We start from the raw sequence: 26,901 nt of genomic DNA on the forward strand, positions 1-26,901 counted from the left end.
TAATTTATGGTACTAATTTAGAATAATTATTGGTATGAATAATTAGTCTAGGTGTATATCACATATAGGATTTTACTTATATTGGAAAAGATCTATTTGATCATTAAATTCTTTTATAATTCTGTACATGATCAAGTACTAATTTAAATGATGAACTTAAGTAGAAGAAACAGTGCTATGGGAGCCAAATTATTTTATAACTTATAATTATTTTTTCTCCACCCCCCCAACTCTATGACTATGTTGTCATCTTTGAAATAATCAAATGTGATAACATGGAAAAGGGAAAGAATCATATTTAAAAATAATTTAACCATAACTTCCTAGTAAGTGGGTATCAAATACTAGAGTAATCCAGTTTAAAATTTTTAATATTTCATTATTTTAAAAATCAGTCTTAAAGGTATAGATTAAATTGGATAGTAATATATTTGAATTACCAAATAACACCAAATTATTTTAAACATATTTTAATATAAAAATTGAAGTTTTTATTAAAATACATAAATTCATTTTATTATATCCATCTATGAGTTTTTCACTTGTCAACTGTATTTAAAAAATATTTTTCAAACTATGTAAAGAGCCCTTGATGATAATAAAAATACAGTTTTTAAATATCTTAAACATACCAAAATCAAATTCTTTATTATTACCACATTTACCCTTTATTTCAACATTTGATGACACTCTTAAGTTACTTCATTATTCAACCAAGAGAAAAACAACTTTGTGTTATATATGGCTTCAACTTGAAATTATACATGTATATGTAAGTTAGTCACTTTCATTATCTGTGTACCATATTTTCTATTGATTAGGCATATATTAAAATTTTTAATTACTAAATAAGTTTTCTTATGTTAAACAGTTTTCCCCACAGGTGCTTTTTTGTAAAAACTAGGCAATGTAAATTACATATTCTTATGAAACATTGTCTGGAAAGCCAGTGTGCCATCTTCAAAGCCAGTATTATTATTTCAGCATTTTATTGGAACCAAACTTTGAATTATGCTTTGCAGTCTATTTTAAAAGTATTTAAGTAAAAGATACATTCTTAGTTATATAAGTTATTCAAGTGTGCCACAACTTTATTTCCAGAGAAATGTTTTAAGAGAATTTTTATATGAAAATTCAAACAATTTGAATCTAGCTATTTCTTTTTATCCTTCCAAAATTGAATATTTTCAGCAGTAATGCTAATGATTAGACAAAATGTCTGAAACGGATTGACAGATTGTTGAAATATTAATATTAAAATACTTTATTTACACACAGAAATACCAGTGAATTGTCCTGTTTACTTCCAAATATTTAAAAATACTGTTATAAGTAATGACCCCTATTATATAAAATGCATCATATTTTTTACATGTTACTTTGCTAAAGTAATATCTAAATGCTAGCTTTCCACACTTATACTGGAATCTGTAGTTTTCTTTAACATTATTAGTAAATTTTGATATTGTGGAACTGTTGACCCAGCCATACATGTACAGAACTTGGCCTTTGAGTTAATTAAATATGAGTTAATAATATATTATAAGGAAATTATTATCCTTATTACAGTTATTAGGTAGTTACTCAAATTATAGCTTCAAAGGAATGCAGAGCATGGAAAACTCAGGATTAAATTATGCATTTGAACCTTAGGCCAGCTTTTACTGTGGAGACAGTTTTCTGCTAAGACCAGAATTGTATGTCATTGAAATTAAATGGTTTTCTGGGGATGGAAGGTTCCAGTTTTTAATGAAATTACTGAGTGTGGTGTAGTGAAATGATTAAAATCTGTATTCCGGGAATGTGGCAGGGAAAAAAAATCAATAAGTGCTAGCACAGCTTTGCTGCTCAATGTGAATCCTGAGAATGAAATAAACTATTACAAAAATAATAATTAAAAACATATCAGCACATTAATTTATTTAGCATCAGTCTCCTGAGACATCATCTTCACTAATTTTTAGCATACATTTTACTATGTAATGAGCAGCCTTCTTTTCAGATATCCCTATTAGACAGGCAGTATTTCTGCCCTTCCCCCAGTGCTCCTGCATTGCAATCATTGTACTTGCACTTATTATGTTACAAATGACCGAGGTAAGGCTGACATTCTCAGTGCATGCAAAAAGACCTAGTCTGCCAAGCTTTTTTTTTTTCCTAATGAAGCAGCTTTGTGAAATCTCCCCATGTGTTAATACTAATGAAGATCCTCCAGCACAATTAAAATCACAGCCAGTGGCTGAAGAGGAAACATAAAACAATAGCATCTTTTAAGATACATTTATCTACATATGCATGTACAAAATACACATATATGGTCAAATTATTTTTCTATAGGTTGCCTTTCACTTACTATTCATCCTGAAGATTAAATTATGCAGTTTTTAGTTATATGAACTTTTGGGACTTTTAATGTGTTCCAGGGGGAAAACACTACCTCAGTGAAAAAAATTTAATTATTTATCTTCTTTGGTAATAAAGCATTACTAAGGATAAGGCCTTTAAAAAAATTTTTTTTTTAGGAAACTATAGGGTGGTGTGCTGTAGGAGGGGATGGGGTGTACTTCACCTTTAGTTCAACTTTATTGGTTTCAGGATGTTTAAATTAGTGGAGGAAAATGAAAATGGAAGGGTAAAAAATAGGAAGTTAGAAGAAATTGTGGGGTAGACAAATAGCATACCTCGTGTGTAATTTAAAGATGGAGCAATAGGTTACCTAGTCTTAACTTGGTATTTTAAGTGTTCTAATTCCTACAATTAGCTATCCTCTCCCCACCTTTTTTGCCTTCTCACAAGTGTGTGTGTAGGGGGGACTATTGAGGTTACCTTTTGAAGTTTTAACGTATAACTTTAAAACGACTTATTATTTTAACGTTTTATTTAAATTTTAACTCAGTGCATAAACATTATAGCAGCTTAACCTTCCCGGGTTAGGGAAGTAGCATTTTATCCTGGGACCATTTTGCGTCCTGCTTTTTATTTTGAGTTCCAAACATATTACATTTAGTTGACTTTTAGATTTTAACCAAATTCTGAGTTTACAAAGTTTAGGTGAACATTGTTAATCTACGCTCCCTATTCGCCCGTGTACTTTTTTTAAAAAATTACGTTTTCAATCCTATTTTCTGTCTTCTCTACTTTTAAAAGTAAAACAAAACATTAGAGTTCCTTAACTTTTTCCTGGAAGAAGAATCGGTGCAAACTCAAAGCTACAGGATTCTTTGGAGGAAGAAGTCACCCCCTCCCCTCCCTTGGCTACTTTAGGAGCTGATGGGTCATTTATTATTGGAACTGAAATGGTATAAACAATTCTCTCTCTTTTTTCCCTTGTTAACAGCAACTTTCATTGTTAGAGAGAGGAGAGAGAGAGAAGCCTTGTTGGTTGACGTCACTTGGTTCATGAAGCCTTCGCCTAGAAGTGAAGCTGCTGAACAAACCTTGAGAAGAATCATCTCCTGCTTCAATCTGCTGCTGGATAGGAACTAATCAGAGAGAGAGAGGCGGAAGACGGAGAAGGAGGGCGTCCAGGGCTTTGCCGATCACAAATCTCACCTCCACTCCAACTCTCCTTATACTTTTCTTGCAAAAATAATAATAGAAATAAGGAGGTGGTGGGGTTTCCAAAACAAAAATCGTAACCTTTAACCATCTGGGGAAGGCAAAAATCCCATCCACCGCCAACTCTCAGTTCGAAAGTAAAGGTGAGTTTAAAATCCTCGGGTGTGAGGGGTGCGGGTGAAGATGAAAATTCCAAATATTGTAAAGCCGTTTGAAACCGAAAAAGAGAAGAAACTGCGCTCCTGCGAGTGGGTTAGACTCCGGAGTTGCTTATCTGGAGGCGCTTGCCCTGCCCGCCCTGCCCGCCCGGCCGCGGCTGTTTACCCTCGCCGGTCGGTGTGTCTCTTTGTTGTGCTGGCTGGAAGGCTGGGGTGGTGCTCGGGGTCCCGATTGCAGTTTGGGGGAGGAGGACGCGGAGATGCGCGGTCCTGGGTGGGAGGTGGGGAGTGCGGTCTCAGGAGAACGTAAACTTTATTCGTAGCCGCCAGTGCGGGACTTCGGTCTAGCAGGGCCGCGGGGCCGTGTCTCCCCCGGCGTGGGCAGACGCTGCCGCCGCGAGTCCGCCTCCTTTGTGCCGGCCTCCCTGCTCGGCCGCCGGCGCTTCGCGTGTCTTTTTTCCTCCCTGCGGCTTCCAGCGCTCAGGTCGCCGCCAACAGTTTGGTTTCTCAAAAAATCACCTCTGGCACGGTTGCGATCGCCGTTCCTACCCGGGAATAACCGCTGCTCCCCCCATCCCCGCCGGGGTAGTTTCAAGATTACCCCCCCACCCCCCCCAGTCCGCCTACTGCTGCCCTTTTCTGCCTCCGCCCCCTCTTCCCTGTAGGACTGATAAGCTGCGCCTGCCACCCCCCACCCCCCAATTCGGGTCTCTCTTGCTCTCTCTCCCCGAGTAGCTTGGGGCTTGGGAGTTTACCGAAAGTGAGCTGGGTGGGGTGGGGTGGGAGTAGGGGCAGGTGGAACTGGGAAAAGATCTGGATACCTGGAAAGTCTGTTTCAGTACGTAGAGATTAGAGGAGCATAGCTTTTCCTACAGTAATGTCTGTCTCCTAGCAGTTCTTCCCCGGGTGCTGCCTCCTGTTCTCAACTCTTCTTCGCTCTTTTAATCTTTTTGCTCCCCTTCCCCCGCTCCCTTCCCATTCGCGGCTCCTCTTCTCTTAAAGTAATTCCACGAACCTCAGAAATGGGACTTGGGAAAGGAAGGAAATGTTTGGAGAGTCAGAACTGGCCCTGCTGTTTGGGAGATTTTCCCTTCTTTTCTCTCCTTCTGTATTTATCTTTTGTGTGTTGCTTCCTTATAAAGAGAGAAGCAGCTGCAGTCCTTGGCCGAGTTGCTGAAATTTATCCCTTTGTGTATATTACAATATCCTCCATTTTTTTTCCCTCTGCCCTCTAAACAACAAGCGTTTCGCCATCTTGGGCAATTTTTATTCTCAAGTCTCTCTCTCTTTTTTTAATTTTTATTTTTCAAAGACTGGGAAGAAACCTCAGAAAGTCAAAAAGTGTGTCTGGTTAAGATTCAAAGTTTAGGGAATGTTCAGGGGGCCCGGTGACGTCATGTAAACTTTATGAAGAAATTTTACCAGGAGTAAATTTTTCGCTTAATTTTTTCCCTGTTTTAAGCGACCATGTGAAGGACCATGTAACTTACAGGTTAACGATAAGCTGTTCTGCTTATTTTTGTGTCCTGCTCTCAAAATGAGCCCTCGGCGTCTGCACATTTTATGTTTTGGTAACAGGTGGAAAACTGTGCGAAAAAAAGGTGGAAACAGTGGTCTTTGGTATTTAGCAGGCTTTTGTGTATATGTTTTTTATACTTTAAAGGATTTGAATATTTGCATGTTTCCTTTTTTATTTACTCCACTCCTGTGGATTTTTCTTTAATCAGCTTGGTTAATATTTATGTATACTTATTTTAGATGACCTAGATCACTTCTTGTAATTAACTGTTCTGTTTTTTTACATATTTCTTTGCATTTTGAAGGTACAGTTTTCAAAAAAAGCTGGAGATACTGGATACTTTAAAAATATAGTAGCAGATATTAAGTAAAATGATTGGTGAAAATATAGTTAGTGTTTAAAAGGCAACATTGATTTAAAAATATATTTTATAATCTCAAGTTATATGCTCTTTTGTCAGCCATTATGAAAAGATAAACAATAAAAACTTGTGTTTTAATTTGCTTGTCTAAAATAGTTTTTCCCCTCACTAAAGTTCGGTTGGTCACATGATCAAACTTAATGATATACTGACTGGTATATAAATAAGAGGCAATGCAAATTGAATGGGAAAGTGGAATTCTATCTCCTGTAGTCATTTTCAGTCAGCATATTTACTTCTCTTCTAACAAGGACATGAAACTGTCTGTATTTAATTTGCATTCTCTTTGTCTTCTGGGTTGGGGAAAAACATTGACTACCATTAACTCAAAAAAAAGCTAATAGAAACAATTCCAAGTACATTGAAAGATTTGTCTAACACATAAAAACTTAGGTTGTATATGGTATGTTTCTATCGCTGTAGCAGTCTTATTTGGTGTTATCTGCTATGCTATTTATTTAGAGATTTGCTTTATGTAAAACGCAATACAGAAAGCTTGACTGAATTGAATGTCTGACATTTATGTGAATCGTAGGTAGGTGAAAAATGTTTAAATAGTTAAAAGCACATAGAACAGATGGTTCTAAATTATACATGCAACAAAGGACTAGAAGATTTGGCAGATTATAAATGGCAAGCACAGAGGATAAGCAGTTTAAGAAAATGGGAGTTAAGTACGTTTGATGTCTCACACCTATTGTAAACACTGTACATATTGTCACTCTGCTGCATAATCAATAACTTCCACACATCGAGGCTCTTGTAAGTTTCAGACAGAAAAAAGCAGATTTTATAGATGTTTGAAATGAATGGTGAATGTAAAAGTATGTAAAGCCTGTGATGATGAGTTTTTCTCTTTCTTTTTTTAAAGAAAATTATATGCTTTAAAATAGGGAATTATTTGTAAGAACTTAATGTTGTATTCATATAATGGTTTGGACAGAAATAGGAGTAGATACATATTTTGAAATACAGGGGGATAGTATATTTGCTGTTATCTGTTATACTAAGGCTGAACTGTAGCAGCATTTACTGTTTCAAACACTCTTGAACAATTATTTTTAGACTCTTCAGTCTTGAAAATGCATTTATTAGAATACTATTAGCATAAGTTACTAAACACATTAAATGAAAGAAGCATATGTTAGTAATACTTTTTGAGTTTTGTATGTAAAATAAGATTTTACTTGGTAACTATAGTTTACTCTCAGTTTTAAAAATGGAACAATTTATATGTAGTTTTGCCTTTCTAGAAGAATCTGAGTAATATTTTGCATTTTCAAAAGATTTAAAATAACTTATTCAACTTGGCAGAAATTTGTTTTTATTTTTGTAAGCCATTTATTTAAAATGCATATGAGACTGTAATGGAAACCTTGGAATTTTAATTCTGTTGCCCTTTTTCCCATTTCTTTGTTTGCATGTTTATTATAGAACTACAGTGTAAAGGAGCAGATGTTTTGCCAAACATCCTGATGTGTTGCTTTTTCTTATGGGAGTGCATAACTGTTCCTTCTGATGCATCAACTTGACAGCTGGTTGATTTCATGGAACTGCTAAGAAGCCATTAGTGGTGTCATTGAATTGAAACAGAACAGTCACTCCCAGCTTGAACTGCAATTGTTAATGTCTTTGTTGCTACTTTTGTGTTACTATACAAGATGTAGGATATTACAGTTGCACAAAAGTTTAGTTTTTTGTCTTATCCCTTGAATTAGTCAAAGTATGTTATAAAACTTGATTACTTTTAAGTGTAAAGATTTATCAAAGAAGGATTTTGAGCTGTAGTTTGTGAGTTTTTGAACTAGTCCTCCTTAGACCTATCAAAGGAAGATAGGATTTAGCACAAAGTGATGTGGTGATTTTGATCCCTGTAGGAAATAATTTTATCAAGGTTTAATGATTTTGAATTAACCTGATATTCTGAGAGATTAATTACCTTGTGAGGTTAAGAAATTTTTTATTCCATTTAATTAAATATTTTATATCATGAGTCTTTAAAAATATTGTGCTTTTAAATTGTTGACTTGTTTGATTAAACATTTCTTTAAACTTTTGTTATAGAAGATAATCAGAAGAGAGAATAGTTATTGACAAAAAGGGCAATGTAGGGTTTAATTTCCTTTATGAGGAGGTAAAATAACATTCAGTAATGGACTAGCAATAATTTAAGATTTTAAAATTTGAAATTATATTTTTATTAGTTAACTTTTATTGGTAGTTGCAACTGTCATACCGTGGTACTAAAATGGTGTCAGATCATCCCATTGGTGCCAAGGCGTTTTCAGCTTTTTCTAATGACTTGCTTTTTTTTTTCTCTTCAGAGGGAGAGGAGATAGGAGAGGGGGAGAATAAGAGTGATAATCTCAACAGAAGAAAACACATTTTAAAAAAATTGTGTAAAAAGCTTAAGGATGATGAGTTTAAGGATAAAATGTAACTTATCACTATGTTAAAAGATATTTTTTAGTTCCAATATTTATTGATTTTTAATTTTAAAATCTTTAGACTAACAGTTTTTCAGAGCATGACATTTGTAACATACTTAAAATAGTTTACCTTTAAAAGAAATTCTTAAAATGTGAAATTGATGATTAGAATAGATAATTTGCTGAGTTAAATCCCATTAAAAGGACTTCTTAGACAATATAAACAAATTTAAACACTTAAAATACACCGCTGAGTGATTCCTGAATTATGATTTCCTGAAATCATAAGTTTATGAAAATGCTTTTCTTTTAAATAGATCATACATTACTGAGACTAAAGGTAAATTTTATACTCAGGTAATAATAGTTACTTTTATATAACCATTTGATATAATCATCATGCAGTTTCTTAAAATTATTCTATTACCTTAGCCTATGATTCAAATTTTAAGAAATATATTTACTCATAAAATATTTGTATCATGTCAGATATTCATATACTCTAAATGGTAAATTGAGCTGTATATTAAATTAAACTTTTTTAAGGAATATCAGTGCTTAGCTCATTTTTAGAAATGATATAATTTTAATTGTAGTGCAAATAAGCATCTCAAATTTAAGTAGGAATTTTTCCACATTGGGTTTCTTAAAGGAAAGCAGTTCTAAACAGAAGAGTCAAAAAGTTTTTTGTAAGTTTATTTGTTGACTCTGTTAACTTTGAATAATGAGCAATAAATATATTTGATTAATTTACAATTACATATGGAGCTTAAACGAAAGTGAATTAACATGACTTTTAAATCTGTTTTAAATGTGATATGATTTGTGGCATTATAATATAGTCTGAGATGTAAAATATTTAAGAGATCTGATATTTTTAAGTTAAACACTGCACTTTTTTAAATGAATGGCTCTTAAGAACATAAGATGAAACTACTGGTTTTATCTTACATATTTAAAAATTTACTCTGTAAGATAGTGTTTTTAATTTTTTTAAATAAAATTAATGCTTTAAAAAGTTATATTTATAACTTAGGACATTTGGCTTGTAGTTTGGTTTTTTAATGCCTTTCAAATGAAAATTAAATGTTAGAGATAATAGTAATGGAGCTAATACATAGATCAGAACCTTTACTGACTTTATGTGTATACATGTGTACATGCTTATGTATGTAAGAAAAAAGCATTTTGTTTATAGATGATTATTGTACTTTAGTGATGTGTAGACATAATTGTGTGTTTTTCCTCTGTTTTCTCCTCTTAACACTTTCCCACAAGCATGCACTCATTAATCAAAGACGGTGCACTCCTGCTGAGGGCAGAAAGGTTCATCAAATTGGCAGTCAGTTTGGTGTAAGGAACGGTGTCCTGAAGCTCTTAACTCGCTGGGACATAAATAAATCTAAGGTCTTTGTATGCAAACCCTGGAGGTTAATACTGTATAATTCAATGTCCTGTCTTTGTTTTTATGATTGATGTTTTTAAATGTTTCAAGCTTGATGCAAGTCTTCTTGTAGGTCAGATCTGACAATCTGATTGGCTGAAGTCAGAAAGCATTAGGTTGTCAGAAGGACTTTGAGTATGCTGCAGAGATTTTGATTTTTTTTCCTACTAGATCATTGTCATATTGCCTGAGCTGTTATAGGAATGTACCAATGATTGACATCCCCTGCTGTGATAATGGACCCAGTGCATGAAATGCCAATAGTTTGGTCCTATTTGTTCAGAAGCTTACTGCTATTTGTATCCTTAACAGAGCTAACATGTAGAACAAGCAAAACTACTGGGATTTCTCTGTAGAAATAGTGCTGGGATTTGGCTTTAACATGAATTGGTTGCATATTCATAATTTAAGAACAGCTGGTTACAGCAAGCACATAGTCATTTGCAAGCTATTATAAACCATTCCACTCACACATGGAGCCTGTGCTTAGTGGATATTTTTTTTTATTTTTATTGATCTACCTGCATTTAAAATCTGGTCACTGCTGCTACAGCAGCTCTTCATTTTAGCTGTGTTTGCAACATAGAACAGCTTCAATTTTAAATATTTCATTTAAGCTAAATGCTGAATAAAGTAAAGAAGCTTTGAAGGAACTAAATGTAAAAGGTCAATAATGTATATTACCCATCATATGTCTCATTTTGGCCCCAAACAAAGATTATACAGACATTGTATGTTTTGGAAAGTATGTTTTATGATTTTGTCCATAGATGAATAATCAAATTATCTTTGATATGAAAATATCATTAATTATATTTTACTAGTTAGGTATAGTTTTAAGAAACAATGCAAACAATAAATTGTGATTAATTAACCTGTAAAACAGTTTCATCTTATATGTAGAAAAATGATAGTACTTTTAGTTTTGAGTGATATGAGGCAAGATAGAAAAGAAAATCAGCAAGACATTATAATTGGATTAGAATAATGCTAACTCTAAAAAAATTTAGGAGTCTCTTCTGCCTTTAGGTCACTTCTGGAATATAAAGCACAGCTGTGCTATTACAGTATTGAAATGACATGCGTAAGCTAGTCCAGCTTTAATAGTTTCCTACATGTGCTGCCTAGTAGTGACTGAAAAGAGAGAAGAAAACCACTGTATCTCAAGCTTTCAAAGAGAACTGTAAGAGGAGAAAATGTTAAATGTGATTTCAGATATTCTGGTAGGAATCACAGGGTGCTTTGCCTTGATTTGTGTATGTTAAAATAAGTGATACCTGAGTGATTTACAGTGGTGGTGATTATATTGAGCTTCCCATACAACACAGTGTTAGATTCACATGTGCTTGCATGTGTTTGTCCCCACACTAGATGATAAAGTAGCTTTCAGCACTTCAAGGTTGAGTACCAATCCTAAGAGTGCATTTTACTCTTTCTTGCCTTCACAAATGGCTGGATATGTTGGTAATATAACAGAATATATGGCCAAATTTAATCTAGCTGATAGTAGGCTGCACTTTTTTCTAAATAATAAATTGAAAGGTTATTAAAGGACGATATGTTAAGTTTCAGTTTTACATTTTGTAGGATAATGACTTTATATAGTTAATTTGCCATTATTTGAGTTTACATTGATCACTTTGTGAATTATTCTATGCCTTTTTTTTCTCTCTGCCTTTCGACTATTGACCTTTCAGTTATTTCCCTGCTCTTTCACAGTTTAACAAAGAGTAAGCTGAGTTAGTGTAAAAGGAAGTAAATTTCAAATGAGTTTAGTTTCCCTTCCTTCTTCACTTCTTGGTAGATCAGATAGAGCGAAGTCCTCGGATTTTCACCAAAATGAAGGTTTAGGATTTTGTCTCCCTTTTCTGATTCTCATTATATAACAGGTAATTATATTTAGATAAAAAGAAAGGCGAGGTAATGGATTCATTTTTAAAAATATTAGAAGCTCAACAAAACAGTAGAAAATTTAGACATTACTTGAAAGCTGAATTGACTCAGTACCTGCAACTACAGGAGAATCAGGTATTTGATGCACTTTTATTCCTCTTCTACTAATAATTTGGGAAAAGGACGGCAGCTGCCTTCATTCATCAACTCTGTACTGTATGCTGCCTTCAAGCATACTTTTGGTGAGCCATAGAATAAAGTTTGTGAAAGCTCATAGTAGGATAGAGATAACTTTTGTCTAGAATCATTAGAAAAGGTTATTTGGTTTAGACAGCTTTGAATTAGACCAAGAAGATGAATAAACTGAATATTCAGGGATCTGGAAGAAGTATCCAACTAAAACAGGACAGCATGAGCCCCCTATGGGACAAATTAATTCAAACTAGGTCTGTTGGGCATGTGGAGTAGTTGTGCAACATTATTGGGGTCACCTTTGAAGGAAAAGAGAATGTTACGGGGTCCTGCTTTTCCATTGCTTTCAAAATTGACTGCTTGGCTTTCTCTGGAGAAGGTGGGTTAATCAGTTTCAAATCATCCATTTCAGTGATAGGGTTGTTGTTTGTGGAAGCAAGGTTAAAACTGACAGAACTGCCCTTTCTGGTCAGAGTTACTCAAATATTTATTGTGTTTAATGTAAGATTAACCAGAACCGCTTTCTTCTCCCTCATTCTTTTCTTATGCTCTTATAAGTGTTTTTTTCTTGAAACCTAGTGCATTGAACATTGCTAAGAACTGCTGCTTCCCTTTTTTAGATTTGGTGGTGAGGAACTAGCTTTCCAAGGGAGTTTGATGCCTCTGACTCAGAAAACACTTTTACTTCTTTTAGTCCCTTTGGATAAATGAAGACAGCCAGACAGACTGGCTGCACTGTCAATAATAGGAATATCCATAAGGGCAAAAAGTAAAAACATAAGCCCTTACTTTAAATTACATCAGTACTGAATTTCACTTATAATAGAAAATTCCACAAAGAGTAGAGAATATGAAAAAGAAAAATTTAAAAATTCATACTCAAATGTAAAAGAAAGTCTTCATTTAAAGTCTTCATTTTCCATGATTAGACTTTTCCTAACTTCATTGTTGTTGTCCTAAGATAATTACATTCATTTCATTTCCCTTATTTGCAGTACTGTGATCAACATTTTCTTGAAGGGACGTGTTAGAACAAAACTTAAAAATTTCTATGTACTCATTTCTTATCTTGATGATGGTGAGTTTTGAGTAAATTAAACGTGGAAATAAAAGGCTATCTAGTATCTGAGTTTGTTACCTTTTCTGGTTTCCATGATGACGTGATTGTTGAAACATAACATAACTTCTGGACTTCCTTGGGAAAAGGGTTATTATTAACAAAAAACCATTATAGTGATGTAGGAAGGAGCAAAGCCTATCTTGAGCATCTGAAAAAATAAGGAAGCAGCCTGTAAGTCATAGGATAATATATTTCTCCTTTTATGGGTTGTTAGTGTCACATACTGCAAGACAAAGTAACAGAGACTGTGGATCAAATCTGTTTTAAAAGAATACTGTAGGGGATTTCCCTGGTAGTCTAATGATTAAGACTCCCTGCTTCTGCTGCTAGGGTTGCAGGTTTGATCCCTGGTCAGGGAACTAAGATCTTTCATGCAGCACTGTTTGGCCAAAAATAAATGGAGTATTACAGAGCTAAAGGAAATGTTGGGGATAGGCAATAACAACAACAAAAAGAGCAGAGTTGTAAAGAAGGCTTTTAAATGGGGATGCAGAGGAGTGTAGCATTATTATGTAATTGAGTCCTCTTGGAAAGTATCAAGAATTTCTTCATTCTGGGCTGAATATCTTAACATTAAATTCTTGTATGTTGTTACTGATATTTTTTAGTAGCTTGTTGAGAAAATAACTTATCTATGATCATACCTTGGGGATTTGAAGTAGGAAGTTGAAGGGTTAGGGAAGGGCTGTGTAAACAGTAAGATATTTGGTCCAGGAAGAGAACCTGTAATAACTTTGGCCAGTTAGGTAAAACCTCTTTCCACTTCCTTCTCCAGAAAGAAATGTACTTGCCAAAATTCATAAAAGAGAAGAACTGGTTTAAAGAGTATGTAAATGCTTTTGTATGAAGTGTGAAATGAGACGGTAGGAATAAGGCATGCTGTGGGGAAGAAAGTAAGGATTAGGAATGTGACCAGAATTTCCCTGTTTTATTTTGAATAAAGTGTTCCATGACATAGTATTGAATTTCACCTTTTCATTTCACCTTTTTCATTTTAGTATGAAATATGTTTTGTGAAATAGGTCATTTTTGGCAATTTATTGCAAATGTTTTATTCTTAGTAGGGAGCATTTGATATGTTGCAGCTGAAGTTCAGAGATACAACTAAATTAAGCATGTGTGCCTGAGTAAAAATGAATGTTTGTTTCTATATTTGTAATCTTAGCACTTAAGTGAGCTATGTGTGTGTGTGTGTGTGTGTATATATATATATATTTAGCTATAGCTACCTGTAGAAACAATCACTTATTAATTTCTCATGTTTAGTACTCTTGTCATGTGCTGATAGTTCTGTATTAGGAAGCAGTGATTAGTTAAATAAATTGGTCATTAAATTGAGAATAAGAATTGGGTCAGCTTCTATTTTTTAATAACTAGAAATAATTCAAGGTGACCAGAAATAAAATGCATGGTCCATAATATGCTCAAGGAAAGAATGTACTTAGAAAGGATGTACTTAAAGTCTTTTGTGACTGTTATATCAGAAATTATTTTTATCAGGGAAACAATTGGGGGTAGGAAAGGAAAACCAGTTTCAATAGCCATCGTTAACTCAGTGAACTTATGCTCCAAGTGGGATACATGTCAGGTGCTCTCTGTTCCTGACTAACTTTACAGTGTGGCATCTTAACACTCAATGTGACTCTTAATATAAGTATTTTTTTGTATATCTTAGCTTCTCAATGTGGGTTAGCTATGGTATCTGGTGCTCAACTACACAGATGACATCAACTTTAATGTTGATGGTAAAACTGGCTGTGTTGGACTTAGGAGGGACAGTAATTTGTCTCCAGTGTTGTCCATGTCCATTTTATATATATATATGTGTGTGTGTGTGTGTGTGTATGTGTGTGTGTATACACACACATATATATATTTAAAAGTGATATTGGAGTATAGTTGATTTATGATGGTGTTTTTATTTTAATACATTGTACTGAATAGAAGCTACCATACTCCCCAATCCACCAATAAGATGAGTTTCTACTGTATAGGAAGGTTGCATGGTTTGAGATAGTTTATATGCTTAAGTATTCCTGTCACCAAGATGTTAAAAAAAATTGCTTTGGAATTGTTGGGGGAGTGTGTAATTTCCTCTGTTCTGTCTTCGCCACAGCAAAGATTTGAAATGGCGGATCAGTGTTACAGCTCGTTTATAGCTCAGAGTTTTATTTGGCAAACAAAGGATAGTATACCCTCAAGACATGAAGGTGGGCTGACCCCAAAGGAGAGGCTGTCTTGGCTTCCTCCTTTTATACATTTGTCTCCTCCCCACCTTGAGCCTGCCCTATGCAAATTGGGATGGCCAAGAAGGGGGTGTGTTTGTTTCACCTGAAGTTCTCACTCCGGTCTGTGGATTTTCTTTTGTTCCATTTTCTTAGGTTTTTCCCTTTCTTTGTCTTTTCTCCACAGCTGTTTTGGACTCCTTTTTCCTGTTCTAACTACCTAACAGAATTAAAACATAAAACAGTTCAAGGAGACAGTGAAACTTCAGTTGGACTTTGAAGGAAGTAGTAGCTATTTTAGCTTAGAACAGCAGCCTGACCAGATAAAGAGGATAGAGGGAAACACCTACCCAACTAAAATTTGTTTGAAAATAATGGGAGATTAAGTAAGAAAAAAAGATTGCTAATAGCTAATAGGGCTAGCTAATAGATTTTCAAGCAGAGGCATGACATTAAAAAGTTGTTTTAGAAAGATTTGGAAGAAGTCTGTTAAATTCATGGAAAGAAGAGGCTATTAGAAAGAATGGTAATTTATTACAGAAATTCCAGTGTTAGGTGGTAATGACTAGACCAATAGCAATGTGAATGGGCAGAAGGATTGATATGGAGCTTCCCCAGTGGCTCAGACAGTAAAGAATCTGCCTGCAATGCAGGAGACCAGGGTTCAATCCCTGGGTCAGGAAGATCCCTGGAGAAGGGAATGGCAACACACTCCACTATTCTTGCCTGGAGAATTCCATGGACAGAGGAGCCTGGCAGGCCACAGTCCATGGGGTTGCAAAGTCACACAACTGAGTGACTAACACTTTCATATAATTTAAAGAAATGGTGTTGAGCTAGTTGGGGGAGGTAGGAGATGGTATTACCTTACATTTGAATTTATTTTGTATGACCATAATAATTTGATGTAGTTGAACACTTACTTCCTCCTTTTCATATGATGATGTGAAAACTAGAGAAATTGGCTGTGGCTTAACACTTGGAATGGTTAGATATTCTTTCTAATACATCATACAATCTCATGATGAGTTTAGCTTGAGATAAACTCTCATCTGTTTTTTAAAACCCCTCTACTTCCCTCCTAATATATCACATTATATATAGATGCACAAAAGAGTGGGACAAGACTTAGCGACTAAACAACAACTTATCCCCTGATATATCACGTTATATATAAATGAACAATCAAGTTCACTTAGCCTAATATTTTCCATTTGCATTTATTTTTATAGCCTCGTATATGTTTATACCACTGCCAAACATCACTATCTGACAACAACTGGAAGATAGGAGGTAGCATGTTCTAAACATGTTAGAGACGTACTGTATTATAGATTTTGTAGACAGTCAGAATCCTGATTGTAGACTTTGATGACTCCATGGTTTTGCATATGATGTTCCCTGTATCCAGTTATTATTTTCTCTCTTTTTGCTTGATAGAATCGGCTTAAATTTTCTTATATCCTTCAGAAGAGTTACTTTTCTGAAATCGTCCCAACCTTCTACCTCCCCACAAGATTATCTGATTCTTCTCTTGTGCCCCAGTTGAGTGCAAATGGTGGAATACATGGCTGTGCAAATAGATTCCTCCCTTCCTGCCTTTTCAAATAATGGTTCAGTGAGCATTTTTTATTCATAATGCTTTTATTTGTTGTTGTTTGACATTATTTCATAGCCTGAGTTCCCAGAAATGCAATTGTTGGATCAAGCTCTAGGAATATTTAAAGCCTCTTAATATATGTAGTTTAAATTTGGCTTTTGCAAAGATTGTATGAATTTATATTTCAGTAACAATATATAACTTTTCATATTTACCACACTTTCATTGGATTTGGTATATTAATTATTTTAACTTTTGCAAAAAACTGTACTTTATTTTATATTTTACTTTTTTGGCCAAGCTGCATGGTTTGCAAGATCTCAGTTTCCCAACCAGGGATTGAACCTGAGCCCTTGGCAGTGAAAGCAGAATCCTAACCAGTGGACTACCAGGGAATTCCCAAAATTGTACTTTCTTTAATCAGCATTTCTGTGACTAATAAGAGTGACCATTTTTCAGTGTCTTAACCTGTTGTGTTTCTCTTTTGTAATTTGTCCTTGACATTTACCTGTTATTGCACTGATTTCTCAGTGTGTTTATTATAAAGTATTTATAAATTCTTCAAAGTATTACTGATACTATGTTTTTATTATATTTACTAGGCTTAATTTGGCTTTATAATATTGTTTTAATTTATAGAAATGTGAAATATTAAATTGTCAATTTCTTAGATTTTTGAAAACATTTTATTTCCATTTTAAGCTGAAATTGTTCTTCTTGACATAGTTTTTATAGTCAGTTCTCTTATTTTTATCTTATTTATTTATTTTAAAAAGTAGATTTTGGAGGACTAATATTTTATCCAAAGAGTCGGACACGACTGAGTGACTGAACTGACTGAACTGAATATTTTATCAATGAAAGTATAACTCTTCAAATTGAAGAGAAGCAGAGTTTTTAAAATTGAAGTATAGTTGATTTATAGTATTTTGTTTCAGATATACAATAGTGATTCAGTACATATATATATGTTTGTATTATTTTTTATTATAGGTTATTATAAGATGTTGAATATAGTTCCCTGTGATATATAATAAGTCTTTGGTGCTTACCTACTTTTTGTATAGTAGTTTGTGTCTATTAGTTGTATACTTCTCATTTATCCCTCTTCCCCTCCCATTTGGTAACTATGGTTTGTTTTCTAAGTCTGTGAACCTGTTTCAGTTTTACATATAGATTCATTTGTAGTATTTTTCATATTCCACATATAAGTGATATTATGTAATATTTGTCTTTGTCTAACTTGACTTAATATGATATTCTCTGAGTCCATCCATACTGCTGCAAATGGCAATATTTATTCTTTTGTATGGCCAAGTAATATTCCATTGTATATTTGTACCACATCTGAAACCAGTCATCTGTTAATGAGTACTTGGGTTGCTTCCATGTCTTGACTGTTGCAAATAGTGATGTTGTGAACATTGGGGTGCATGTATCTTTTTGAATTAAGAGTTTTCATTAGAGAATATACCTGGAATGTATTTAACCCAGGAATGGGGTTGCTGGATCATATGGTAACTCTAGTTTTTTTCAAGAAGCCTCCAGACTGTTTTCCACAGTGACTGTACCAATTTTCATTCCCACCAACAGTTTAGGAATGCTCTCTTTTCTCTATGCCATCTCCAACGTTTATTATATGTGGAGTTTTTGATAATGGCCATTCTGACCAGTATGGGCTTCCTTGGTGGCTCAGACAGTAAAGAGTCTGCCTGCAATGGACGACCCCGGTTTGTCCCTGTGTCGGGAAAATCCCCTGGAGAAGGAAATGGCAACCCTCTCCAGTATTCTTGCCTGGAAAATCTGTCAGTGGGGTAGCAAAGAGTCAGATACGACTGAATGACTAACACATACAGACATGCACACACACACACACACTCACACATTCTGACCAGTATGAAATGATAGGTCATTGTAGTTTTTTGATTCTAATTTCTTTAATAGTGACATTGAACATCTTTTCATATGCCTCTTGGCCATTTGTATGTCTTCTGGAGAAATGTCTATTTAGGTCTTCTGCCCATATTTTGATTAGGTTATTTGTTTTTGATGTTGAGTTATATGAGCTGTTTGTGTATTTTGGAAATTAAGCCCTTGTCGATCGCATGGTTTGTGAATATTTTCTCCTAGTATATAGGTTGTCTTTCTAGTTTGTTTAGAATTTCCTTTGTTGAGCAAAAGCTTTTAAGTTTGGTTAGGTTCCATTTGTTTATTTTTGCTTTTATTTTTATTGCTTAAGAATAAATCGCTACAATTTATACCAGAGGATATTTTGCCTATATTCTATGAATTTTATGGTGTCCTATGTTATATTTACATCTTTAAAACATTTTGAGTTGATTTTTGTGTATGGTGTGAGGGTATGTTCTAATTTCAGTGATTTACACGTATTATAGTGGTCTAACTTTCCCAATACCACTTGCTGAAGAAACTTTTTTCTTCCATTGTATGTTCTTGCTTCCTTTCTCTTAGATTAATTGACTGTAAGTGTGTGGGTTTATTTCTGGTTTCCCTATTCTGTTCATTGATGCATATGTCTGTTTTTGTGCTAATATCACTGTTTTGATTACTGTAGCTTTGTAGTATTGTCTGAAGTTTAGAATGGTTATTCCTTCAAGTTTCTTCTTTTTCCTTAGGTTTAAAACATTTTTTTGATTCAAGTGTAGTTTATTTACAATATTAGTTTCAGATGTACAACATACTGATTCAATATTTGTATAAATGATATTCCATCTAAAGTTATTATAAAATAAAGGCCATATTTTCTGTGCTGTACAGTATATCCTTGATTTTATTTATTTTGTACATAACAGTTGATACCTCTTAATCCATATCCCTGTCTTGCCTCCTTTCCACCCGCCCCCTGCCACTGGTAACTGCTAGTTCTGTATTTTATTTTTGGCATATAATTATTCCCCATTCTTTTTTCCTAGTAAAACTGTCTTTTAATGCCCGTATTTAAAAGCCTCTTGATGAAAGTGAAAGAGGAGAGTGAAAAAGTTGGCTTAAAGCTCAACATTCAGAGCACTAAGATCATGGCATCTGGTCCCATCACTTCATGGGAAATAGATGGGGAAAGAGTGGAAACAGTGTCAGACTTTATCTTTTTGGGTTCCAAAATCACTTCAGATGGTGACTGCAGCCATGAAGTTAAAAGAGGCTTACTCCTTGGAAGGAAAGTTATGACCCACCATATTCAAAAGCAGAGACATTACTTTGCCAACAAAGGTCCGTCTAGTCAAGGCTATGGTTTTTCCATTGGTCATGTATGGATGCGAGAGTTGGACTGTGAAGAAAGCTGAGCACTGAAGAATTGATGCTTTTGAACTGTGGTGTTGGAGAAGACTCTTGAGAGTCCCTTGGACTGCAAGGAGATGCAACCAGTCCATTCTAAAGGAGATCAGTCCTGGGTGTTCTTTGGAAGGAATGATGCTAAAGCTGAAACTCCAATACTTTGGCCACCTCATGTGAAGAGTTGACTCATTGGAAAAGACTCTGATGCTGGGAGGGATTGGGGGCAGGAGGAGAAGGGGACGACAGAGAATGAGATGGCTGGATGGCATCACCGACTCGATGGATGTGAGTTTGAGTGAACTCCGGGAGATAGTGATGGACAGGGAGGCCTGGCGTGCTGCAATTCATGGGGTCGCAAAGAGTCGGACTCGACTGAGCAACTGAACTGAACTGAACTGAAGGCCCAGCTTCCCATCAGTACTTACTATCTATCCTACGTTTCCTCAAAATATCTGTTATAAGGAATACTAAACTAAATAAAGGTCAGCTTTTTAATGCATTGTCAGTTTTTTTCCCCATTGTTCTGTTTCTGCCTCTTGTGGAAGTACGCTTTCTAAAAAATACTAGTTAGTACTAAACATACAAAAATAAATTTTCATTGATCAGTTAAGGTTGTCATCCTGGTAAATGATTCTATTACTTATTAGATGCCTAAATTAAGATTACTTGAGAATATAACTTGACATTTATTGATTTGGCTGTGTCAGCCCATAGTTGTGGCATACATGATCTTTGTTGTGTCATGTGGGGTCTTTGTTGCGGCACCCAGACTCTATAGTGGTCTGTCATGAGTGGGCTCCAGAGTGCACGGGTTCAGTATTTGTAGCACGTGGGCTTAGTTGGTCCGAGGCATGTGGGATCTTAGTTCCCCAACCAGGGATAAACCCTTGCCACATGAATTGCAAGGCAGATTCTTAATCACTGAACCATTTGGGAAGTCCCTAACTTGACCTTTAAAAAATAAATTTTCACATTATATTTGCACTGTTTGCTTGTTTATGGTAAAAGTCAGTTGTAAATGCTACCTTGCAATTTGACTGTTATTCCTTCTTGCAGTTTATATTTATTTCCCTTTGATTTTCCTTTTTTCTTTATATTAATTTTGTAGTTTATTTTCTAACTTTTTAAGAAATTGAAGTATAATGGACATATTACACCATATTAATTTCAGAAGTACAATATGACTTTTCTTAAAATTAAAAATATATTTTTTACTAAAAAAATATTCTCAAAGTTTTGAAACGAACATCCCTAAATTTTTATGCATATTCTAATTTATTTCCTTAGGATACATTTCTGAAGGTTGAATTGCTTTGGTGAAGCATATGAATATTTTACACATGTAAAGTGGTATTCTGGTAAATATTAACAACTGGTGTGTGTGTCCGATAGAGGGAGCTCTGATAGATGGTATGTGCTATTTTCTTTGATAGAAATGCTCCAAACATGGTCTCTTTCAATCCAGCAGCTTAATACCACTGAACATATTTGAGATGTGTAGTCATATAACCATTATATAGTATTTGCATGAAAGTAATACAATAAATTTAAGCAACCTCAACAGTGTAGGCCATAATAAAATGTAGTCAAATAATGGGAGTAATTGATTAGGCAGTGATAAATTTTAAGTGTTTATTGCCTTAATTTTAATATTATTTACTGTATGGTAAGTTTATATAATTTAATTTTTAATAAGGACTGTGTTTAATACCTGGGTTGCAAAATTCCTGAATTTTAATGAATGTCTCTTGTGAGCTACTGTGAGTAAGCTCTAGTGAACCACTGCTAGGTTATCTTTTTTTTTTAATTGTCCTCTTCCTTTTCTTTTCTCCTTACTTCTTCCTTTAGTTATGTTTGTGTTGTTTTCAATATAGAAAGTAATATCAGTGCTTTAAGATGAATGTTTTATTCTTTTTCTTTATGATTTCAAGTTTTATCTTGCTTTACACTTAAATTTTATAATCGATGAGCTCTTAAGTGAAATAACTCAAAATTCTCCAAGCCAGGCTTTAGCAATACACGAACCATGAACTTCCAGATATTCAAGCTGGTTTTAGAAAAGGCAGAGGAACCAGAGATCAAATTGCCACCATTCGCTGGATCATTGAAAAAGCAACAGAGTTCCAGAAAAACTTCTATTTCTGCTTTTTTGACTATGCCAAAGCCTTTGACTGTGTGCATCACAAGAAACTGTGGAAAATTCTGAAAGAAATGGGAATACCAGACCACCTGACCTGCCTCTTGAGAAACCTGTATTCAGGTCAGGAAGCAGCAGTTAGAACTGAACATGGAACAACAGACTGGTTCCAAATAGGAAAAGGAGTACGTCAAGGCTGTATATTGTCACCCTGCTTATTTAACTTATATGCAGAGTACATCATGAGAAACTCTGGGCTGGAGGAAGCACAAGCTGGAATCAAGATTGCCAGGAGAAATATCAGTAATCTCAGATATGCAGACGACACCATCCTCATGGCAGAAAGTGAAGAAGAACTAAAGAGCCTCTTGATGAAAGTGAAAGAGGAGAGCGAAAAAGTTGGCTTAAAGCTCAACATTCAGATAGCTAAATAAGATCATGGCATCTGGTCCCATCACTTCATGGGAAATAGATGGGTAAAAAGTGTCAGACTTTATTTTTTTGAGCTCCAAAATCACTGCAGATGGTGACTGCAGCCACGAAATTAAAAGACATTTACTCCTTGGAAGGAAAGTTATGATCTACCTAGATACCATATTCAAAAGGAGACACATTACTTTGCCAACAAAGGTTCGTCTAGTCAAGGCTATGGTTTTTCCAGTAGTCATATATGGATGTGAGAGTTGGACTGTGAAGAAAGCTGAGCGCCAAAGAATTGATGCTTTTGAACTGTGGTGTTGGAGAAGACTCTTGAGAGTCCCTTGGACTACAAGGAGATCCAACCAGCCCATGCTAAAGGAGATCAGTCCTGGGTGTTCATTGGAAGGACTGATGTTGGAGCTGAAACTCCAATACTTTGGCCACCTGATGCGAAGAGCTGACTCATTTGAAAAGACCCTGATGTTGGGAAAGATTGAAGGTGGGAGGAGAAGGGGATGACAGAAAATGAGATGGTTGTATAGCATCACCGACTCAATGGACATGAGTTTGGGTAAACTCTGGGAGTTGGTGATGGACAGGGAGGCCTGGCGTGTTGCGATTCATGGGGTCACAAAGAGTCAGACATGACTGAGCTACTGAACTGAACTGAACTAAAGTGAAAGAAGTCAAGTGTGGATTCTCAGATATATATTTTCCCTGAAAGACCATTCAATTTTCTCCCAAACTCTCTTATTTTTTCTAATAATTTTTAGTTGATTGTATCAGATTTTCTGCATATATAATTGTATTATTCAAATAAAGATTATTCTGCTGCCTCGATTCTAATATTTGTAACTTTATTTTTCTGTGTTAAGAATAAAGTAGGTGAGTACCTACAAAGCAGTATTAACAAGCGAAAACAATACCCAGTTGTGGATGTGACTGGTAATAGAAGCAAGGTCTGATGCTGTAAAGAGCAATATTGTGTAGGAACCTGAAATATTAGGTCCATGAATCAAGGCAAATTTCAAGTGGTCAAACGGGATGGCAAGAGTGAACGTCGACTTTCTAGGAATCAGCGAACTAAAATGGACTGGAATGGGTGAATTTAACTCAGATGACCATTGTATCTACTACTGTGGGCAGGAATCCCTTAGAAGAAATGGAGTAGCCATCATGGTCAACAAAGAGTCCAAAATGCAGTACTTGGATGCAATCTCAAAAACAACAGAATGATCTCTGTTTGTTTCCGAGGCAAACCATTCAGTATCACAGTAATCCAAGTCTATGCCCCAACCAGTAATGCTGAAGAAGCTGAAGTTGAACGGTACTATGAAGACCTCCAAGATCTTTTAGAACTAACACCCAAAGAAGATGTTCTTTTCATTATAGGAGACTGGAATGCAAAAGTATAAAGTCAAGAAACACCTGGAGTAACAGGCAAATTTGGCTTTGGAGTACGGAATGAAGCAGGGCAAAAGCTAATATAATTTTGCCAAGAGAACGCATTGGTCATAGCAAACACCCTCTTCCAACAACACAAGAGAAGACTCTACACATGGACTTCACCAGATGGTCAACACCAAAATCAGATTGATTATATTCCTTGCAGCGAAAGATGGAGAAGCTCTATACAGTCAGCAAAAACAAGACCGGGAGCTGGCTGCGGCTCAGATCATGAACTCCTTATTGCCAAATTCAGACTTAAATTGAAGACAGTAGGGAAAACCACTAGACCATTCAGGTATGACCTAAATCAGATCCCTTATGATTATACAGTCGAAGTGAGAAATAGATTTAGGTACTAGATCTGATAGCTAGAGTGCCTGAGGAACTATGGACAGAGGTTCATGACATTGTATAGGAGACAGGGATCAAAACCATCCCCATGGAAGAGAAATGCAAAAAAGCAAAATGGCTGTCTTGGGATGCCTTAGAAATACCTGTGAAAAGAAGTGAAAAGCAAAGGAGAAAAGGAAAGATATAAGCATCTGAATGCAGAGTTCCAAAGAATAGCAAAGAGAGATAAGAAAGCTTTCCTCTACTATCAGTGCAAAGAAAGAGGAAAGCAACAGAATGGGAAAAACTAGAGATCTTGTCGGGAAAATTAGAGATACCAGGGGAACATTTCATGCAAAGATGGGCACAATAAAGGACAGCAATGGTATGGACCTAACAGAAGCAGAAGATATTAAGAAGAGGTGGCAAGAATACACTGAAGAACTATACAAAAAACATCTTCACGACCCAGATAATCACGATGGTGTGATCACTGACCTAGAGCCAGACATCCTGGAATGTGAAGCCAAGTGGGCCTTAGAAAGCATCACTACGAACAAAGCTAGTGGAGGTGATGGAATTCCAGTTGAGGTATTTCAAATCCTGAAAGATGATGCTGTGAAAATGCTGCCCTCAATATGCCAGCAAATTTGGGAAACTCAGCAGTGGTCACAGGACTGGAAAAGGTCAGTTTTCATTCCAATGCCAAAGAATGCTCAAACTACCACACAATTGCACTCATCTCACACACTAGTAAAGTAATGCTCAAAGTTCTCCAAGCCAGGCTTCAGTAATATGTGAACCGTGAACTTCCAGATGTTCAAACTGGTTTTAGAAAAGGCAGAGGAACCAGAGATCAAATTGCCAACATCTGCTGGATCATCAAAAAAGCAAGAGAGTTCCAGAAAAACATCTGCTTTATTGACTATGCCAAAGCCTTTTACTGTGTGCATCACAAGAAACTGTGGAAAATTCTGAAAGAGATGGGAATACCAGACCACCTGACCTGCTTCTTCAGAAACCTATATGCAGGTCAGGAAGCAACAGTTAGAACTGGACATGGAACAACAGACTGGTTCCAAATAGGAAAAGGAATACATCAAGGCTGTATATTGTCACCCTGCTTATTTAATTTATATGCAGAGTACATCATGAGAAATGCTGGGCTGGAAGAAGCACAAGCTGGAATCAAGATTGCAGGGAGAAATATCAATAACCTCAGATATGCAGATGACACCACCCTTATGGCAGAAAGTGAAGAGGAACTAAAAAGCCTCTTCATGCAAGTGAAAGAGGAGAGTGAAAAAGTTGGTTTAAAGCTCAACATTCAGAAAACAAAGATCATGGCATCTGGTCCCATCACTTCATGGGAAATAGATGGGGAAACAGTGGAAACAGTGTCAGAATTTGTTTTGGGGGCCTCCAAATAACTGCAGATGGTGATTGCAGCCATGAAAGTCAAAGACATTTACTCCTTGGAAGGAAAGTTATGACCCACCTAGATAGCATATTCAAAAGCAGAGACATTACTTTGCCAACAAAGTTCCGTCTAGTCAAGGCTATGATTTTTCCAGTAGTCTTGTATGGATGTGGGAGTTGGACTGTGAAGAAAGCTGAGCATTGATGCTTTTGAACTGTGGTGTTGGAGAAGACTCTTGAGAGTCCCTTGGACTGCAAGGTGATCCAGCCAGTCCATTCTAAAGGAGATCAGTCCTGGGTGTTCTTTGGAAGGAATGATGCTAAAGCTGAAACTCCAGTACTTCGGCCACCTCATGCGAAGAGGTGACTCATTGGAAAAGACTCTGATGCTGGGAGGGATTGGGGGCAGGAGGAAAAGGGGATGAAAGAGGATGAGATGGCTGGATGGCATCACCGACTCAATGGACGTAAGTTTGAGTGAACTCCGGGAGATAGTGATGGACAGGGAGGCCTGACGTGCTGTGATTCATGGCATCGCAAAAATTCGGACACGACTGAGCGACTGAACTGAACTGAGCCTTATTTTTTCCTGACTGTGGGTGTGGTTCGAATAGTATATCGTTGTATATTGGCTTCTTTAATGATGGCATTTCTCTCAGTAGGTTTGGTCCTTTTGGTGACTTTTGGCTGATTATATATATGTTTGAAAATCACATTAAGCAAGTATTATTTCTATTTTATTAAGAGTTAAAAATTTTATTAAGTTTAATTTTACTTAATTGCGTGAGCAGCTTCATAATTCTTCAGGACCTTCTCCATTTATCTTAGTGTTCCAAGTTTGTCTGGTTGTGTTTTTGTTTTTTGTTTTGTGCTGGAGATGTAAATACTGATGGTTTTGATGTTTGAAGTAAGCAACAAGGTGACCTGAGCAACAGAAAACATAATTCAGATGTATTTTCCCTTAGAGCTTTTTCTCTGACTGTTGAGATATGTGTTGTGGGTGTATCTGTGATCCTGTGTTTGAGGGTCAACTTTTGATTTTAGCAGTTCTGCTTCAGACCAGCCTGCCCGGGGATTAGGCCATGGGAGGGGGAGTGGCAGCAGGAGGAGAATGGCCAATCTACGACTGTGGTTTACGAGTTTTTTGTGGTGAGTCAGTCATTCCTTATTAATGTCTGCCTAGTCAAACTTGTTCCTCACCTGCAAAAAGCTGACTTTTTTCAACCCTAAGGACTGGTTGAGGACAATTAAAACAATTGAGGTCAAAGTGTAGCCCATGATGTCTTTCTGCTA

General features: G+C 35.7%; 1 protein-coding gene across 21 annotated transcripts in view; it reads left to right on the forward strand.

The window, feature by feature from the left end:
* Nucleotides 1–1,126: 1,126 nt before the first annotated feature.
* BAZ2B (bromodomain adjacent to zinc finger domain 2B) overlaps nucleotides 1,127–26,901 on the forward strand; it is a 336,353-nt gene continuing 310,578 nt past the window's right edge. For 17 of the 21 annotated variants that reach the window (XM_061395815.1, XM_061395887.1, XM_061395846.1 and 14 more), the window contains exon 1: nucleotides 3,485–3,701. The gene's annotated coding sequence lies outside the window, so the exon portion shown is untranslated. Of the gene's footprint in view, nucleotides 3,702–26,901 lie in introns of all 21 variants that reach the window. The other 4 variants (XM_061395981.1, XM_061396001.1, XM_061395906.1 and 1 more) reach the window with 4 other exon arrangements.

This window comes from Bos javanicus, chromosome 2, assembly GCF_032452875.1.
Source record: "Bos javanicus breed banteng chromosome 2, ARS-OSU_banteng_1.0, whole genome shotgun sequence".
Taxonomy (NCBI): domain Eukaryota; kingdom Metazoa; phylum Chordata; class Mammalia; order Artiodactyla; family Bovidae; genus Bos; species Bos javanicus.